Raw genomic sequence first — 20,289 nt, 5'->3', positions numbered from 1 at the left:
CATTTGTTGGCTAGACCAGCATCAATAAGATCTGTCCGTGCGTTTTCCGTCAAAACCGGCATCTTTGTCGCAGAAATCTTGTCACCACTTCGTAATGTCTGCCAAAACGCGAGAGATTTTTTTTTTATCGTGATGCAGAGCGAATCCGAAAGCAAAGAAACCTCACCTACGGGGTTTACCGCGAGCACGGGCAAAAGCGCTTCCGTTTCCGGGCAAGTTGCAACCGGTTCACTATAGCAGTTCGAAAACGCGTTCCGCAAGTAGGGTTTTTTTTGTTGTTTTTTTCATAATTGCGGATTGACGGAATTTCCGTCAGACTTATTTTCAGATTGACGGATTTCAGTCAATTGACGGGCTAGTTTCACCCATGCATATATTTACCCCACAGCCCCCCCCAAAAAAACCAGCAACCCACACACACACAAAAACACCAAACACACACAAAAAGAAATCAGCTGGCAAAAATCGATCTAACTAAAGTATCTATTGTCTAATTGTCTAAAAAGCGTCACTTTATGTATCATTCATACCACTCTTACAAAAACAAAGAAAAATAATAATCCCTTGCTCTAAGAGTTGTATTATATATTTTTGGGATTTGCCCTTCGCGCCCCCGTCTCATTGGGCCCCCCTCTCATTTGTAGCAATAACAAAACGTGTCATTGGGCCCCCGTCTCTTTAGGCCCCCATCTTATTGGGCCCCCGTCTCATTGGGTCCCCGTCTCTTTGGGCCCCCACACTGGGTGTCACTAAAAGTCGAAAAGACGCGAAAAGTAGCGAAAAGACACGAAAAGTCCTGGTACATGTAACTGTTTTTAGTCGAGATTGGTGATTTAATATAAACAATCATCAAAACATGCACACTCTCTCTCTCTCTCTTCCTCTCTCTCTCTTCCTCTCCCTCTCTCGCATGTGTGTGTGTGTGTGTGTGTGTGTGTATGTGTGTGTGTGTGTGTGTGTGTAAGAGCTTGTGTGTGCGTGTGTGTGTATACGAGGGTGTGTGTGTGGATGTGTGTGTGTGTGTATGTGCGCAGTCTTTGCTTTCGTTTACAATTATTCTCTGTAGTATGTTCCAATGACAGGTTGGAAGATTAGGCTAAGCCTAAAACCTTTATCCTTATGTAATAAAGTTCTGAGTTCTGAGTTCTCTCTCTCTCTCTCTCTCTCTCTCTTCCTCTCTCTCTCTCTTCCTCTCTCTCTCTCGCATGTGTGTGTGTGTGTGTGTGTGTGTGTGTGTGTGTGTGTGTGTGTGAGTGTAAGTGTGTGTAACTAAGTGTGTATGAGCTTGTGTGTGCGTGTGTGTGTGTATACGAGGAAGTCCTTATCTGTTTGAAGTGGGCGGTCATTTGTGAAAAGCTCGCCAAAAACGGATCGCTTGGGCCCCAGGTGGTCGTAATGTAATGTGCCGCCAGCTTGACTGGGTATGTTGGGGGAATCGGCGTTTTGTCAAGTAGATGTTAATTCCTTTGTCGGATCGGATGGATAGAATACCAGCTCAGCTGGTTCGTGGTCAGTTGCGTAACTTTTATGAGTTACCCGGGGTAGCCGCTGATAACATGTTCGTGTTGGAATATTTGATGCGCTCAGATCAAAGCCTCATTTAAGAGATAGCGAATTCCGTTGCAAGCCCCTGGAGCAAATTTTTGATGGTACTTTTGTGAACAAGAAACAATTGACAAGTGGCTCTATCCCATCTCCCCCCTTTCCCCGTCGCGATATAACCTTGAATGGTTGAAAACGACGTTAAACACCAAATAAAGAAAAGAAAAGTGAGGAGGTGATTGTAACAAGAAGGTGTGAATGCACTGTGTGAGTGTCAATGGTGAAAGGGTCAAAGGTGTGTTTTCGTGTATTTGTGCGTCTTTTCGTATCTATTTGCTGTCTTTTCGTGTCTTTTCGCGTCTTTTCGACTTTTAGTGACACCGCCCACACTTTTTGTAGCAATAACAAAACGTGTCTCTTTGGGCCCCCAGCATAATAAACAAGCCTGAACGGTATATTCTGTATTTCAGCAATGCAAAGGTACAACCCCTCCACGTTAAAGGCACAGTACACGGCTCACGAATTCTGCCCAAAACAGCCGCTTAAGTTTCTCCAGCTGCAGGCTGTAATTTGACCCGCCAGGCTAGTGATAAGAGCTGAGGCTGGCAGCGAGTGTTTCTAGGTCACTCCTTGGCTCTGGAATTCGTTCTGTTTTCTGTATTGAGGAGTACACTGGTCTGCTGCTGTCTCCTGTGTTTTCAAAGTGGATTATCTTCTACATCACAATTGTTGTGCCGATATCAATTGCTGATTCCAATTGCTATGTGTGTGTGTTTTATAATGTGACTGGCAGATTTCCTAGAACACCCTTTAGAGTAATGTAATTTAGACAGAAGTATAACCTGTGTATAGTCTATTTTCTGTGTTGTGGAGTATACTGGTCTGCTGCTGTCTCTTGTGTTTTCAAAGTGGATTATCTTCTACATCACGATTTGTGTGCCGATATCAATTGCTGATGCCAATTGCTATGTGTGTGTGTGTGTCGTATTATGTGACTGACAGATTTCTGAGAACACTCTTTAGCATAATGTAACTTAGACAGAAATATAACCTGTGTATACGGTCTATTTTCTGTGTTGTGGAGTACACTGGTCTGCGGCTGTCTCTTGTGTTCTCAAAATGGATTATCTTGTGCATCACGATTTGTGTGCCGATATTATTTATGAGTCCAGTTGCTTGATGTGTGCTCTTTAGTATGTCGACTGAGAGATTTCCGAGGACACTCTTTATTATAATGTTATTGAGACATAAATAAAACTAGCGTATAGAGAAGCTTATGTACAAACATGGATGCCACAGTGCACTCGGAATCAAGTCATTTAGAAAAGCTAAATGCTCTTTGTAGAATCCGCTGTGGTGAAAGATCTCGGAGAAAAAGGGACAGCACACCTGCAAACTACTCCCAAGAAATTGAAGAAATAAAAACAAAGAAAAGACAAAAAGGTGCTATGGACTATTGTAAATAATGTAACAGGAGAGAGTACAGGTCAACACATTGTTTGTATATATATCCAATAGGTAACTGAGTGCAAACCAAAATCGGACAGTAACATTTCTGGTAGCTAATACTAGGCGAATAAGGAGTGGATAAACCAGTGGCACAAAGAACTGACAAACGGCCTTTGACTCGCTAACTGTCTGTGTGAACCAACACGAAACTGGAGTACGCGCCGCAGACAGTGTGGAGCCAGTCTGTTTATTGACCCCGACCTCCACAGCGCTAATGACGTGTTCTGCACAATTCAGTGAGTGATTCGTAGAGAGGCTTAACTGTAGTCACGCTAGTACCTAATTTCTTCTATCAAAAATGTTACATGCACCACACAGCATGGGTGGAAGTTAGTGCTTGTTTGTGTTGTGTGCATGTGACTGTGCTGTAAGACGTGTAGAATGCATGCATTATAACGGGCTTAGTGCAAATCACGCTCACATTTCTCCAGGAGTGTTTGGTGTCTATGTAAACTGTGTTCACTGGACTATGCGATGAGATCAAGAGCGTTGCAACTGCATGAATGGGAAGATTATTTTATCTATGAAAACAAAGGCAGTGTGTTTTCCCGCGCACACTGAAAGAGCAGTGTCAGCCCGCTGACAGCTGGGGTATCGCGTAACAGCGTGCTCGCCGCTGGCAGCCCTCGGTGGCTCGCAGGCCGCTCAGGAGATTAGATCCGCGGTAGCGCAGCTGGTGTTGCTAAAAGTAAAGAGGCAAGCTATGCGCGGCCGTGAGTAAGCCTCCTGTAAACCATCACAGACCCTCCCTCGGCCATCCCATCTCTAACCCTGAACCCACCACCTAATTCACGCACACCAGTCTTTCTGTCCAAACAATGGCGCCTGCAAAACATGGGGCACACGTCATCAGTTTCCCCGCATACTCAAAAACAGGTGACGTGTTCGTTTCCGTAGGATAATTATAGCCGTGACGAAATATATTTATCTTCCTGACGTGTTTTTCAAGCAAAAATTAAAAAAATGTCTCTCTCCGACAATGTTTAGAGTTTGGCTTATCTCTCTAAATCATGTTTGAGATGTTCGTGTTTGAGTTAGCTATTTTTTTTACAGAGTTTGGCTTATCCAAATTATAAATAGTCTTACAAAGAGGGGGTCTAGCGGGGAATTGATTTTGGTTTCGTTTAGGCGAGTGCGGCTGTACACACATTTACGCAATCCAGTAATGGGATGTAGACGCAGCTCACTACTTTAGATTATTTCAATTCGTCAGCTTTCAACGGACTGGTAATACTCACAAGAAGGCCGGCATGCCTAAATCCCCCTTTGACCTTTAAATGACACTGACCCTGAAAGGTCATAATATCTAGACTTGGGGGCCCAACGAGAAGGGGGCCCAATGAGATGGGGACCCAACAAGACAGGGGGCCCAATGAGACGGGGGCCCAATGAGACGGGGGCTCAAAGACATCTTGCCATATTTTTTATGCAAGGCTTATAACCATGACTCACCACACATCAGACCTGGGAACCCCTGTTTTGCACTTGGAGAGTATTCTCAAACAAATTTGGCGTATTTTCAAATGACTGTACCCCACACATTTGAACATTGATGATTCTATCATGCTTCGCACGCGCCCGTTGCACCGTTAATTAAGTTTGCCGATACATTTAAAATAAATTCTTCTTTCAATGTTTAATAACAAAAGCTGTAATCATTGATCAAACGCAGAATTATAAAGTTATTTTTAATCATTAAAATAAACAGTGCCCCAGTAAATATACAGGAATGACAATCTATATGTGCAACGTTGGGTGTGTGAAACTCTGGTGTGTGTGTGTGTGTGTGTGTGTGTGTGTGTGTGTGTGTGTGTGGGTGTGTGTGTGTGTGTGTGTGTGTGTGTGTGTTTGTGTGTACTTTCAGAAAAATACGGACATAGCCAGGAAGAATTTTAATATCAATTTTAACATGTATTATTTTCATAACTGCCCATTGCTGTCAGCATACAAAGAATATCGTAACAATAGAGTAAACTTGCCTACTTGTGTCTTTGAACATCTGTTTGATCATGGCTGAATAAAGGGAACACTTATGCGGGATGTTCAAATTTGGAAACCTTTGACTGACTGAAAAGTCACATCTGCAGCTGTGCCGAAGGGCAGGTTCATTTTCAAAATCATTAATCAGCGCAAAAACCATAGCTTCAGCAGAAACTGCCGCCTGTTACTCAGATATTTTTTTCGGAGGGTATACAGTCTTTGATGCTTCTCTTGCCGGCTACACTTTTCTTGGTCATTTCAAGTTCGTTGTGCGTATATTCGACCCGCAGCGTCTGACAGGATTTGCTGTGCGCGTAGGTCTTGCCACCGAAAGAAAGACGGAAGCAGAGCACAGTGTCTGATGAGACATACCCCTGCAGCATATGCGGACATATTCTAAAAATTGAACTGTTTGCCACTCATCAATGGTACTGACGGGAGACTCCATCAGGTCTTGCCACCAATCGATGCCACGCAGGTCAGGAGCTATGCTTAGGGTGGAATTCCTCTGACAGATTTCTTTTTGGCCTCTGGTTGAAGCACGCAACCACTGTGTGGTTGTTTCGGCATGATTGAAAACTGTAAGTGGCGGCGACTTTCGCTTTGTCCTGGTGACCTGCTCTTGTATTGACACTTCTTAAAAGATTCAAAATGGTGCTAGTAACATGTTTATCACTAAACTTAAGGTTAATCGAGACTACGCGTATGGGATATGCCACATGAGCTGCAAAACGGGTGTGTCAAAATACTGAATCGGCTTCGGGATGCGACCGATCGTATTTTAGACAATCAAGCGTACAAAATACGGTGAAATTGTATGGGTTCCAAGGTCTGCAACATACTAAGGCAAGTACAAAGGAATACTACACAGAGTTTTAGATAATTGTTGAGAGATTCGACTTCTCGCAGTTTCCTGAAAACTGCGATATATTCGAGATATGCGCATGCACAGACGGTCATATCACGCGTGTTCAATGTTGGTTGAAACATGTTGTCGACTTTTGCTCTGAAAAAATCAATGTGAATAAAAAAAAATTCAGTTCATCGTAAGCTATTGTGTACATCTTTGGAACTGACAGTTCTTGTGTTCCTTCCAAGTAAGTTTTGGAGTTTTTCCAATTCAGTTGACACCGATATGTCAGACTCTGATCGGAGAAGCAATGACGGAGGGGAAAAAAACGACCACATGGCGAGAATGATGAAGCATCAAGTGATGTGGATGAAGTAACTGAAATATCATTACTGAACGACTCTGATTTTGATACAATGAAAAGTCAAAATGGGCATATTTTAGCAGAACTAGCCAGGGTTTTTTTAAACCACAAAGAAATCAGATGCGAAGTGGGCAAAACCATCAAAACGTGCTTCTGACTTGAGGCTAGATATAAACGTCACCGAACATCCGACTCTGAAGAGGGTGAAGTATCAGATGATGAAAGCGAGCAGGTGCTATAACACAGAAACGGTGGAAGAACAGTGAAGAATCTGATTTGGATGAACAGGTGAATCGCCTCATAATTCAAAACACACTCGACACAAGTGAGACCAAGAACAATGATCTGGATTTGAAAGACATTGCCCAAAAATACAAAAACAAGGAAGGCGTAGGCCCTAAAATTAATACAGATCTAGTGAGGTCATCCTCACAATGTCAAAGGGAAGAATGAGTGACGACAAGCTAAAAGAGAAAATCGCAAAACATAAGCGACCGGAAAATTGCAAAACTACCGTCCCGCGTGTGAACTCTGAAATCTGGGACATTATGGAACACTTGCAAAGTCTAAGGATCTACGGGCACAGTCAATTCAGAAAACCATTCTGAGGGCCGTGTGTGCAATTGTGAGTGTGACGGATAAGTGTCTGATCGATAAAGATACCATGGCCCTGGATTGGTGCTGAAGGCCAGGCGAGCCCAGATTGTCACAGCTCCTTAAGTTAACAGGAAATACATAAAACTGTTGCAGACCTGTTTACCCCTAAAACATTGCATGTGTATTTTCTGGGAGCAAAATGAGGCAAATGTGTAGTTTTGTAATTGAATGTGTAGAATTTCTCGTCGACCTATCACAACAACAAGAACAATGATTGCTACTTTTTACCACATGTATTGATTGACTGACGGAAAAATGGGAATTGCAGACAGTGCAATGAGCATGATGCTTTCCTTTCCGCGAAGACAAGGCATGGGTAGTCCTGATGATATTTTGGCAGAAAGACTTGGTTCGGCGCATTGCTCGTCTTTTTCTTTTTGGTCGGTGGCCTTTCGGAGTCATTTTCTTCACAGTTCTCATCTTCACTTTCGTGTGCTCTGCGTTCAGCCATTGTGTCGAAACGCCCGCATGGTTTGGCAGTAACGCTTTCAGTTGTGCCCGGCATTTGCTTGGAGAAGCCTATTCGGCATTAACAAGCTACAACGCAACGCCCGTGGGCGCTTTACGCGCTGCACGCAGCAAACGACTGCTGGCCGAAAACATGGATTGGAAAATGGATCGGTCAAGGGAGATGAAGAAAATTACGGATTGTGATATGCGTAGCCGAAACAATACCGTTTGCGTGCAGGGACGGGGCGGTGTGAGAGCACAACGGGACAAGGAACAGGTGTAAAGACAAAAAAGACAACCAGAAAAAAAAAAAAAAAAAAAAATTTTTTTAAAAATTTTTTTTTTTAATACCGTTTGCGTAGAAAACGACAGACTTGCGTAGTTGCGTAGTATATCATTCAAATTCGTAGTTTACTACGCTCAATGTGTAGTGTAAACAGGTCTGCTGTTGTCAACAGAAATTCGCAACTTTGTGAGAAAGTATCAAGACTAAAGCCACACAGTGAGGTAAGTGATGATTGTACCTCGAGTGAAGGAATGCACAGACCATTAAAATTCAAAGCAGGTAGATTGACAGAATATCTTGAAGAATGGCAAAAATTAACAGATGAATTCATACTCGGTTTGGTTCAGGGTGCTGAAATACCCATTACAGACTTTGATCAGTTATCAAACATTTCTGCAAGTTTAAAGCAGGTTCAAGGTAATCAGCAGAAGGACATGGATGCAGAAATTTAAAAGCTACTTGATCTTGATGTCATTGAAAAGAGTGTCAATGAAGAAGACCAAGTAATTTCTCCTGGTTTTCTTGTCAGGAAGCCAGATGATTCTCGTTCAGACTGATACTAAATCTAAAGAGATTTAATGAATCGGTCGCATATGAGCATTTCAAAATGGAAAGTTTGACTTCTGCAACAGATATGATAACACCTGGTTGTTTCATGGCGTCTGTAGATCTGTATCCATTAGATCAGAATTTAAAAAGTACCTCAAATTCAGATCAGGCTAACTATTTCAGTATACCTGCTTTGCCAATGGCCTGTGTAATTGTCCTCGCTATTTCACAAAACTGTTGAAGCCAGTGTATGCAAGCCTAAGTAGATCACAGTTTTTTTTGTCTACGTCATTTATTGATGACTGTTTTTTGCAAGGTGATACGTTTGAAGAATGTAAACTGAATGTTCATAAAACAGTATCTCTGATTGAGTCATTGGGTTTTGTCATCCATGATACAAAATCTGTTTTGATCCCTTGTAGAAAATCGAAGTAGAAGTATCTGGTTTTTTTTATTAGACTCACAAACTATGTCAGTAACCCTGTCATCTGAAAAAGCATTGAAAATAAAGAATGCGTGTGTAGATCTGATAACCAAAAAGAAAACAACTATCAGACAGTTGGCTCAAGTTATCGGTCAAATTGTGGCAGCTTTTTCAGCAGTATTATGGGGTCCCCTGTTTTACAGACAGCTGGAGAAAAATAAATCCTCAGCACTGAAGAGTAACAAAAGGAATTTTGATGCTTTTACAGGGATGGCCAAATCGTCCGCCCGGTTGACAGGGGCGGGTAAAAATTCCTGGCTGGCTACTGAAATTTCTGGTCAAATGCAATACTGCTGGTTGAACTATCTAGTTTCAAAGGGTTATAAACACTGCAGATGCAGCAACTGTGGTATGTACCGGGCCAGCGAAATTTCTGGCGGGCTAGTGACTTTCTTTAAGTTACTTGCCCGGCTGGCGAGTTTAAATTTTGAGATTTGGTCATCCCTGCTTTTACATACATCTTGACAGAAGCAGAACAAGAATTGCACTGGTGGATTGAAAATGTGGAAAACAGCCTTTTTCCTTTTCAGAAAACATCCTGAATTAGAGATAAAAACTGATGTGTCATCATGAGTTGGCTGGGGAGCAGTATGTCAGTCATTGAAGACTGGCGGAAGGTGGTCAAAACTGGAACAAAAATCCCATATCAATGTGCTTGAGCTACTTGCAGTAGAGTACGCTTTGAAGAGTTTTCAGAGCCTGCTGATTGGGAAATATGTACCCCGAGTCATGGGCTGTAGATGCCTTCACTATTAACTAGGAAAAGTGGCTAATATATGCTTTTCCTCCTTTCAGCTTGCTGCACAGAGTCTTGTGCAAATGGCAGAGGGATCATGCAGACAGGCTGCTGATCGCACCGCTGTGGCCAACCACACCCTGGTATCCACTCCTGCTGAGGATGCGGACCCGACTACTTCAACTCGACAACTGCCTCACAGCAACACGGTCCACCCACTCCACAGGGAACTTCAGCTGATGGCATGCAGCTTATCCGGACAACCTTGGAAAAACAGTTGGATGTTCAAGGAGAGACCTTTGAAATCATGTTCGCTTCCTGGAGACAGTCCAAAAAACAACAGTATGCATCCTACCTCAGCAGGTGGATCAGTTTCTGCTCTAAACGGGGTTATAATCCTGTTCATGTGTCTCAGCCTGTGACTGAAGTGTTGGAGTTTTTGACAGAACTGTACAAGCTAGGTCTAAGCTATTGTGCTATAAACACGGCCAGAAGTGCAATGTTATCTGTTGTGCAGATGAAGAATGAAAAAAACAATAGGTTCACATCCTGCTGTTGTTCGTTTTCTTGAAGGTGTGTTTGAGTTGAGAACTCCAATGCCACGTTATCAGCATACCTGGGATGTCTCTGTTTTGTTGTCTTAGTTTAGAGACCAAGAAGAAAATTCGGCGCTCACATTGAAAAATCTGACAATTAAGCTCTGTGCTTCGCTGTTACTTTCTTCAGCACAGAGACTGCAAACCATTCATATGTTAAAATTGAGCTGTGTACAGATGCACGATAATGGTTGTACCATATATATTGTTGACAAGATAAAAAAGTACAAGACCTGGGCCCATATTCAGGAAGGTTACGACAGGGGTTTTGTCGGTACGAGAAACAGAAAACTTTCGATAACCCCCCCTATCGTGGAATTCAAGAACAACCAATAGCGCCTATCGTAGGCACTGTCCTACGATAAAGTTAGAGGTGCCTATTCCTACCGATAAGCACTGTTGTCGGTACGATTACTTTGATTTCAAGATGGTGCCCATCAGTTTGCAGCGTTACCGGGTAAGAAGAAACATTCTGAGACATACGATTTTTGGGGACGGGATACATGCACAAATTCATATTCCGCATGCACGATATTTTGCAGTTGACTGATGACGGATGTGATAACTGACAACATTCAGTTTGCGAACAGAATGGGTGCCTAGCCTCTTGTCTCGCAAGTGATACTCGCGTTGTGGTTTCACGCGTCTGGTGCATATCAAGATGTTTGCATGGCGCCGATTTGGGATGAGCGAGCCACGGTCAGCCAGCCACAGCAAGCGGGGCCTTGACAGAGCTCAGCTACTGCGTCAGGCGCACACGCAGAGCAACCGTCAACAAGGGAATCCTCCCGCTAGCTGTCGAGGAGGCTGTCCGATGCCTGTGAATTAGGCAGTATGACAAAAGTTGTCGGACTGAGAGCTATCAAACTTCGGGGCGCTTGTCATACGACAAGCAGTCGCACACATGCACAAATTCATATTCCGCATGACTGATGACGGATGTGATAACTGACAACATTCAGTTTGCGAACAGAATGGGTGCCTAGCCCCGTCTCGCAAGTGATACTCGCGTTGCGGTTTCACGCGTCTCGTGCATATTAAGATGTTTGCGTGGCGCCGATTTGGTGTGAGCCAGCCACGGTCAGCATGCCACAGCAAGCGGAGCCTTGACATGGCTCAGCTGCTGCGTCAGGCGCACGCGCAGAGCAACCATAAACAAGGGAATCCCCCAACTATCTATCGGAGAGGCTGTCCGATGTCTGTAAATTCGGCAGCACGACAACAGTTGTCGGACCGAGAGCTATCAAACTTCGGGGCGCGTGTCGTACAACAAGCAGTCCCACCGTCTTGCATACGCTCCCTAATCACCAGTCAGCGTTACAGCTTTTGAAGTTTTCTGATGAAAAACTATGTGTTGTGAGGTGCCTGCAGGAGTATATCTCTAGGACTGTTGACTTGAGGACTTCTGACCAGCTCTTACTGTGTTATCAACACCCTCATGGACCAGCATCTAAAGATTCAATTTCCAGATGGATGAAAACAGTGTTGAAATGTGCTGGAATTCAGAACTTTTGTTCCCATAGTTTTAGGGGAGCTGCCATGCTTGTATCAAAAATTTTAGTAATAAATTTTCATTTGATTAATATACTTACCCGACTCACATATAGCAATTAACCCTGGTTCAGTGCTGGTAACGCTGTACGCGTCCCCTTGGTAACAAGGGAGACCACTCTAAAAAAGAGTGACCAATACCCATAATGACAGACTAATACAGAGTCTGACTTCCGTATGCGTGCGCATATGCCGCCATTTGTATCATTCTAAACGAAGCCCAACTCACTTCTTTTTTAGAAACATATAACCCCCACAGCGGGGAGGCGGGAGGGAATAAACGATGTGAGTTGGGTAAGTATATTAATCAAATGAAAATTTATTACTAAAATTTTTGATTAAATTACATCTTACCCAACTCACATATAGCAGATTGCTACTAAAGGTGGAGGGCATAAAACCCTATCCGGAAATGAGAAACTATCCTGCCGCTACCCTAGCAGGCAACGCAGAACTGCCTCCTGTATCCAAGCAGAGACATCTATGAGATAGACATCGATGAAAACATCCATAGAAAACCAGAAAACCGACTCAAGAACTTCTGTCAAGCGACCAAATCGAAGATCAGCTAGAGAGGAAGCCCAATCTCTTGCCTCATGAGCCCGACTATAGCAAAGGGCCAGACTGCCCTGACGTCACCTGACTAACTCTGCCACCAGACAAAAGCTTGTCTCACTATGGTGAAAGACCACTCGGGTAACAAGACTATCGAGATATCTTACACAACCCCATGTTGTGTGAGATAAAACGAACTTCTGAGTTTCCGATCGCGTGTGCAGAGTCCGTAACCGAAAACTGGAGCGGGCTCTAACAGGACAGATAAATACATCAGGATATCCAGGAGCAAAAAAACTTGCTCAAGCGAGGAATGTTGAGTCCGTGCTGCCTGAAGAGGGAGGACTGACTGCCCCCCCCCCCTTTCTTTTCTGCCACCACTTGAAGGCATGCCTAAAGCAAGTGGCAGACCATCCAGCTAAGATTAACTTCAACAAGCCAATACCTCCACCAAAATAGATAGATATTCTTTCTTTCCTATTTAGTGTTTAACGTCGTTCTCAACCGTCCAAGGATAAACCGCGACGAAGTTGAAAGATATGAACAAGAGTCTTTGTTTAAATGATCTAAAAAGATCAGTGAATGGGAGCTGACTTCTCCAATTACCACTTATGAGTCAGAAATTTGAAAGAAACCTAATTGTCATAGATCAGTCTTTCTCCGAAGAGCTGTCTATAGCAAAACTAGCCAGAAAATACACTTACTCCCACTTCTCTCAGAAGATACCAGAGTAAACATGACCGATTTACGTGTTGATCCGCAAAACTAGTTTTTGTAAAGGATTAAAGCATCCGATATCAAAAGCTCCAAAATAGAAGCAAAGACCCAAGTCGGGACTGGAGAATAGATTTTTGAGCCAGCCGAAGAGAGGCTCCCTTAAACGTGCTGGCTAAAGAGACCCCCCGCAAAAAATCGCGACCAAGCTGTTACTGTGCAGCTACTATCACGTAACGTCTTAAATCAAAAATGTGGGAGAAAATTCGGAAAGCCAAGATAGGTGGTTCACCACCTGCATTGAACAGAGAGAAGAGGCGTTCTCTCCGTTAATATAACGCCATTTGTTCCAAGCCAGCCAAAATGACAAGTTTGTACCGACAGGCCGCTCAACGTAAAATCGAATGTCTTGATCTTCCATGCTTCGGGATCCGGAAACAAGAAGACAAACATAAAACGAAAGGCGATAGTACCAAGAGGCAAAACCTTCCAACAGAGGCTTCTCCAATCCACCCGAAGGCGTAGCAGCGCATGGTGAGGTAGAGTCCACTCCAAGTGGACATTCTTGACCAATAGACTTAGAGAGCCCGCCAAAACATTGAGCCCCCCATGACGGTACTTCGCTGCTAAAGAGATCTCATATTGGTAACACCACATCAGAACCTCTCAAAACAATAAAAATGTAGCCACTTCCGAACTGTTTTGTGTGTCAAAATGAGGAAGTAGCCTCCATACGAACTATGGAAAAACTCAAAAGGACTTTCTTTCTTTCTTTATTTGGTGTTTAACGTCGTTTTCAACCACGAAGATTATATCGCGACGAGGGAAAGGGGGGAGATGGGATAGGGGAAAAGGGGGGGAGATGGGATAGAGCCACTTGTTAAGTGTTTCTTGTTCACAAAAGCACTAATCAAAAAATTGCTCCAGGGGCTTGCAACGTAGTACAATATATGACCTTACTGGGAGAATGCAAGTTTCCAGTACAAAGGACTAAACATTTCTTACATACTGCTTGACTAAAATCTTTACAAACATTGACTATATTCTATACAAGAACCACTTAACAAGGGTAAAAGGAGAAACAGAATCCGTTAGTCGCCTCATACGACATGCGGGGTGCAGAGAAATAAGGATGTGGAAAAGAAGACTTTTGGTAAGTGAAATAAAGGTGATGGATCCAGTCAGGTAGAAATAAGACAACAAGAAAAGAATTGGAAAACTGCAGGGAATAGTAGGGAGAGTTTTCTTGGAAGGAAATATAGGTGAAAGGACTGGTAAGGCAGAAATAAGACAAAAGAAGAGAAGAAACAGAACCGTTAGTCGCCTCTTACGACATGCTGGGTAGCATCGGGTAAATTCTTTCTAGTCCCAACCAATATGGGACTCCCCCTAACCCGCGGGGGGTCTCAAAAGGACGGCCCCAGTGCTTACCTCCATAAAGCTGGAGTCCTAATACCAACAGCCGCTGTTGAAAAAACACAAAGGCGAAAAGAAGGGTGATGCCAAGCACTAAAACTCCAGTTGACACAACTGTAGGGAGTGTGCGAGAAAGCGTGCTTTTGTGTGTGTGCACCGACCCACCGCTGACTTGCCCCCAGGGGAAAGAGAGGTGAGAAAATGACCAAAGCCCTGCCAAACAGGAGGGTGTATGGAGATAAAAGCTAAAGCAGAAACGTCGAGCCTGGAGCTTTACTTTAGATAACAAAACAAAGCCAACACCTGCCATAAGCCTTCATTCTGCTGTGAGCTTGTCTTTGTTAGAGAAGAGTCCGCGTGCATAGAAGAGGACTCGAAAAAAGAGAACCTTCAAGCAAAGAAAATATTAAGGTCCCGCCAAAAGAACAATACTTTTAGGTAGAGACCTACTCCCAGGCGAACAGAAAAGCTACATCCTTTGTATCTGAGTCCTGACGGAACACAAAGATATCCAGAAAGAACATAACCTCCAAGATAGAGACCAATGAACAACTCTTGTTCAAAGGCGAAAAACGTAAAGAAGAAAGGCCACAATCATCCACAGCCAGGAGATCCTGTTCTTACAGATAGACAGCTTCTCCTTGCAATAACATCCAGATGGATGTCCGCCAATTCCGAAGTACCCGGAGGCGGTTCCGTAGACAGAACTAAGTTCTTAGGCTTGGAGTTAACCGAGGCCTACGGATAGCGCTAAGCAAGTGAAGCGCTACTTGAGCGGGTGACGCAAGCTAAAGCAACGCCGCAGCCAGTGCCTAGCCGAGCGCTGCCCACAAAGGAAGTGGCGACAAAGAAGATTCTTTGGAAAAACTTCCACAAGTTCAAACGCCACTAATGCAGGATCCAAGAACTTAACGTTCGAAGATTTCCTTAGAAAGCTCAAAACAGCTGAAATGACGCAAACCACGGCAAAGCTGAAGCACGAGCTTCCCCATGAGATGCCAGCAAAGGCAGAGGTGGGGCAAAAACATCATTTGAGTTTGGAGAATGTTCCTGAAAAGGAGCAAAACACGTCAAAAATTATGGAGGAGAAAAACGGCAGATAACGATGCCACTGCTACACCCTTCAGGCAAAAAAGCGTGTAGTCACCTCTATTCAGCAACCGAAAGACACAGCCGCAAAAGCGGAAGCGTAACCAGCAGTGGATTGGCCAGCATCAGAACCAACCAGAATCATAGAAATGAAGTCAGAGGATCCTGTTGTCCTACTACTGTAAGTAGCGGAGGAACCACCCTAGCGGAACCGGAAGCCGAAGGCTGATAAGTGCCGACTACCAACACCACAGTGTTAACGGCAGAAGGCAATACTATTCAGCAACCGGAAGACACAGCCGCAAAAGCGGAAGCGTAACCGGCAGTGGATTGGTAAGCATCAGAACCAACCGGAGACATAGAAATGCAACCGGAAAATCCTGTCGTCCCACTACCAAAAGTAGCGGACACATGCGAAGCTAGGTGTCTTCCCCCAAAGAGGAAGAACCTTAGCCAGTATCCCCATCAAGCTTGACCTCGCAATCCGGAAGCTGATCCCCGTAATGACTACCATAGTCAAACGGGGAGTCAGCTTTACTGACAACATCCTGCCCCCAGTGCAGAAGCGGAAGCTGCACACCCTGGCCACCGTCCGTAGACAGGGCTGAGTGCACCAGCCTTTAAAGCCGTTCCAGCCGCCAAAGCCACAGCCCTTGACAGCCTTTGCGGCAAACTGAATTCAGTACCTTGTTCCTGTACGGAAGTACCTTCATCAGGACAGCCATCGTGCACCTCCGTGCAACCCGGAAGTTGACCCCCATATTGACTGTCACAGTCGAATAAGGAGCCAGCTTTACTGTCACCTTCCTGCCCCCAGGGCGGAAGCGGAAGCCACACACATTAGGAACCGCCTAAGCCGAGGAAGACGGTCGAACCTTGGCTAACGAACGCACAACCGCAACACCGGAAGGCAAAGCACGCAGTTCCGACCTCGTGGACGAAATCTCCGTCGCCAACAAAGAAACCTGTGACCTGAAAAACAGAAGCAACGCGGGAACAACAGAGGAAGCATCCACTTTAACCGGTTATCAACATGAGAGGACTCGTCCACAGACTTAGCAGACAAAATGGAAGTGGCGGTTAAGTCCACCAAAACATCCACACGTTCTTAGAAAGAGGTTCCAACACAGACGCGACCACTTGACCGGTTAGTTTAGCTTTCTTAGAAACATCTTTGGCTGAGAGGGCACAGTAGCTACCTGTTTAGGAGTTGACCTCTCTTAGCATTGTCGGCCGTGACAAAAGAAAACAACTCACGAAACATTTTTAGACAAAATATTCGCAAGTCCAAAGTGCGGCCAAAAATGCTGCCAAAATACAAGAAAATAAAAGGAACGACCTCACCTCAACATAGTTGTGAAGTCCAGACGAAGAGTAAACCAAGAGGACGAAACAAAGTCCAAAGACTAAGTCCCAAAGGCTGAAAACAGCCAGAGCGTACAGAAAATGCGACCAGCTCTACTGAGAGCTGAGTTTGGAATGATACAAATGGCGGCATATGCGCACGCATACGGAAGTCAGACTCTGTATTAGTCTGTCATTATGGGTAGTGGTCACTCTTTTTTAGAGTGGTCTCCCTTGTTACCAAGGGGACGCGTACAGCGTTACCAGCACTGAACCAGGGTTAATTGCTATATGTGAGTTGGGTAAGATATGTAATTTAATCTGGAGTTTCTTTGGAAGAAATGTTGAAGACGGCCGGTTGGTCTAAAGCATCCACTTTCCATAGGTTTTACAATAAACCTCAGGAAAGCAAATGTAAATCATCAATGACTAATTCTATATTGCATTTCTATGCACCAAAAAAATAACTGTAATGTGGAATGGATACATGCTGTTTTCAATGCATACAGCAAGTTAAGGCTTTCAGGTCAGGATATTAAGATGATATCTTGTATTGTATGAGTGAAATTGTTGAAAGATGAATATTTCTTGAATCGTGCTATATTGTTCCTACCGTGAAGACCAGATGCAGGGCCCGTAGATGCTGCAGGAGTGGAAGCTCAAATGAATTAATGTGATGAAAGATGTTTCATCGATTGTTTGCGTACTGCCTTATCAAGTTCAAATCCTTTTAAATTCAAATGAACCACTAAGTCAGTGAAGGATCATAATAAAAAATTTTTGTAATAAATTTTCATTTGATTAATATACTTACCCAACTCACATATAGCAATTAACCCTAGTTCAGTGCTGGATACGCTGTACGCGTCCCCTTGGTAACAAGGGAGACCACTCTAAACAAGAAGGGCAAAGCCCATACGACTCACATGCTTTACACACTTTTCCTACCAAAATACATGTGACCTTGACCCAAGGTCATCCAAGGTCATGCAACACAAAGCTGTTAATTCAAGACATAGGAAATACTATGGTGCTTATTGGCTCTTTCTACCATGAGATATGGTCACTTTTAGTGGTTCACTACCTTATTTTGGTCACATTTCATAAGGGTCAAAGTGACCTTGACCTTGATCATATGTGACCAAATGTGTCTCATGATGAAAGCATAACATGTGCCCCACATAATTTTTAAGTTTGAAACAGTTATCTTCCATAGTTCAGGGTCAAGGTCACTTCAAAATATGTATACAATCCAACTTTGAAGAGCTCCTGTGACCTTGACCTTGAAGCAAGGTAAACCAAACTGGTATCAAAAGATGGGGCTTACTTTGCCCTATATATCATATATAGGTGAGGTATTGAATCTCAAAAACTTCAGAGAAAATGTGAAAAATAGCTGTTTTTTAGGCAACATTTATGGCCCCTGCGACCTTGACCTTGAAGCAAGGTCAAGATGCTATGTATGTTTTTTGGGGCCTTGTCATCATACACCATCTTGCCAAATTTGGTACTGATAGACTGAATAGTGTCCAAGAAATATCCAACGTTAAAGTTTTCCGGACGGACGGACGTCCGGACGGACGGACGGACGGACGGACGGACGGACGGACGGACGACTCGGGTGAGTACATAGACTCACTTTTGCTTCGCATGTGAGTCAAAAAGAGAGTGCCCTATCCCATAATGCCAGACTAACCACCAGTGCAGTCTGACTTCCGTATGCGCGCGCATACACCACCATCTTATCATTCCAAAACGAAGCCCAACTCACTTCTTTTTTAGACCCCCATACCCCCACAGCGGGGAGGCGGGAGGGAATAAACGATGTGAGTTGGGTAAGTATATTAATCAAATGAAAATTTATTACTAAAATTTTTGATTAAATTACATATCTTACCCAACTCACATATAGCAGATAGCTACTATAGGTGGTGGGAATATAGTGGAATTATGATATTAGGACCTGTCCCGCGGCTACCATAACAGGTAGCGCGGAACTGCCGTCCTGTCTCAAGACACCTCTGAGGAAGAAGTTTCTAAAAAACCTCCTCAGACCGCCAGTAAGCCTACTCCAGTCTTCAGCCTAAAGGGCCCGACCGGAGGACTGTCAAAGAGGAGGCCCATGCCCTTGCCTCATACGTTCCAGGAACAGAGAGAGGCAAAACTGCCCTAACATCCCCAGACTGTGTTTGTCAGCAGGTAAACACCTGTCTGATCAACCTGGAGATTCTCTTGGTTCAAATTAATTTCACAATATCCTTACACCTTGCTGTGTTAAGTGATATCATAAAAGCTTCTGGCTTCCTGAACCAAGCTAACATCTTGCAAGTATCTAGCCTGCAGCTACAATGGCTGGCAGACCGAAAGATCTGAACTGCCGGGCACCAGATACGTCCCGTAGATAAACATCTTAAAAGGCATTTTCTGATGTCTAGTAGATGTGTACTATAATAGAGGGTACTTAAAATATCCCGCAGTTAGAAACTCATGACTACGTTCTTGCACGTTCAATGAGCTGCATTAATGACTTATGTAAGTCTCTCAGACTTGAGAACAGGTAAAGAAGAGGCCCACACTCTGACTTCTTGAGTCCGTGCAGCCTGAAGAAGGAGGACTCACTGCCCCCCCCCCCCCCCCCCTTTTCTTGCCACCACTGTAGGCATGCCTAATCAACGTGGCAGACCATCTAGCTAAGGTTGACTTCACTAAGTCAATGCCTCTACCAGAGTTGATGGAAATAAACAAAAGCCTTTGTTCTGATGATCTAAACGGATCAGTGCGAGTTAGAAATATATTCAACTCGAAATGTTCAATAGGCTAATATGGCTCTAACAGAGCCGAAATAATGCAAAGAGGATTGAATTGTATTATCAGAGCTGGTTCCTCAGGTTTCTGATTATTTGTCCGAAATTCGAATTAAACCTAAGCGCTATAGATCAGCCTTTCTCCAAAGAAATGTCTATAGCAAAACCAGATAGAAAATGAACCTACTCCCACTTCTCTCAGAAGCTACCAGAGTAAGTATGACCGCTTCCCGTGTTTAGATTAGTAAGGCTAATTTTGCCAGGGATTAAACAATCCGATCTCAAAAGCTCCAAAACTAGGAGCAAATCCTGAGTCGGGACTGGAGATTTGTTTTCAGCCAACCAAAAGGGAGGCTCCCTTAGTCACGCTGGCTACAAAGAGCCCAAGTGAAAAATTTTGCGACCTAGCTGGTTCAGTGCAACTGATATCGCGTAACGTCTTAAAACAGAGACATGGGAGAAAATTCGGAAAGCCAAAATAGGAGGTTCGCCACCTGCAATGAATGGAGAGAAGTGGAGTTCTTTCCGTTAATATTACGTCATTTGTTCCAAGCCAGTCAATGTGACATGAAAACTAAGACGCTGACCCCTATGGGATCTCTAGACCAAATCCGGAGTTGAGGCAGAAGCCCCTGAGCGTCTCAATGACTCCCGAACAGTAGACACCCGTGTGGCTCAAGTGTAAACAACGGCGCCCTCTTGCCAGCCCTAAAGGCCTTAAGGGCTGGCAACCAAGAAGAATGGGCCCATAATGTGCGACCCACAGGCCGCTCAAAGTAAAATCGAGAGTATTATCCGGGAACGGGGAGACGA

At 44.0% G+C, this 20,289-nt stretch overlaps 1 protein-coding gene across 1 annotated transcript in view; it reads right to left on the bottom strand.

The window, feature by feature from the left end:
- The window catches only part of LOC138977043 (kinase suppressor of Ras 2-like), a 180,618-nt gene that overhangs the window by 28,106 nt on the left and 132,223 nt on the right, over window positions 1-20,289 (bottom strand). The gene's annotated exons all lie outside the window — the stretch shown is intronic.

This window comes from Littorina saxatilis, linkage group LG9, assembly GCF_037325665.1.
Source record: "Littorina saxatilis isolate snail1 linkage group LG9, US_GU_Lsax_2.0, whole genome shotgun sequence".
NCBI lineage: Eukaryota > Metazoa > Mollusca > Gastropoda > Littorinimorpha > Littorinidae > Littorina > Littorina saxatilis.
The sequence above is the reverse complement of the archived record's forward strand: the minus strand, read 5'-3'. Positions and strand labels throughout refer to the sequence as shown.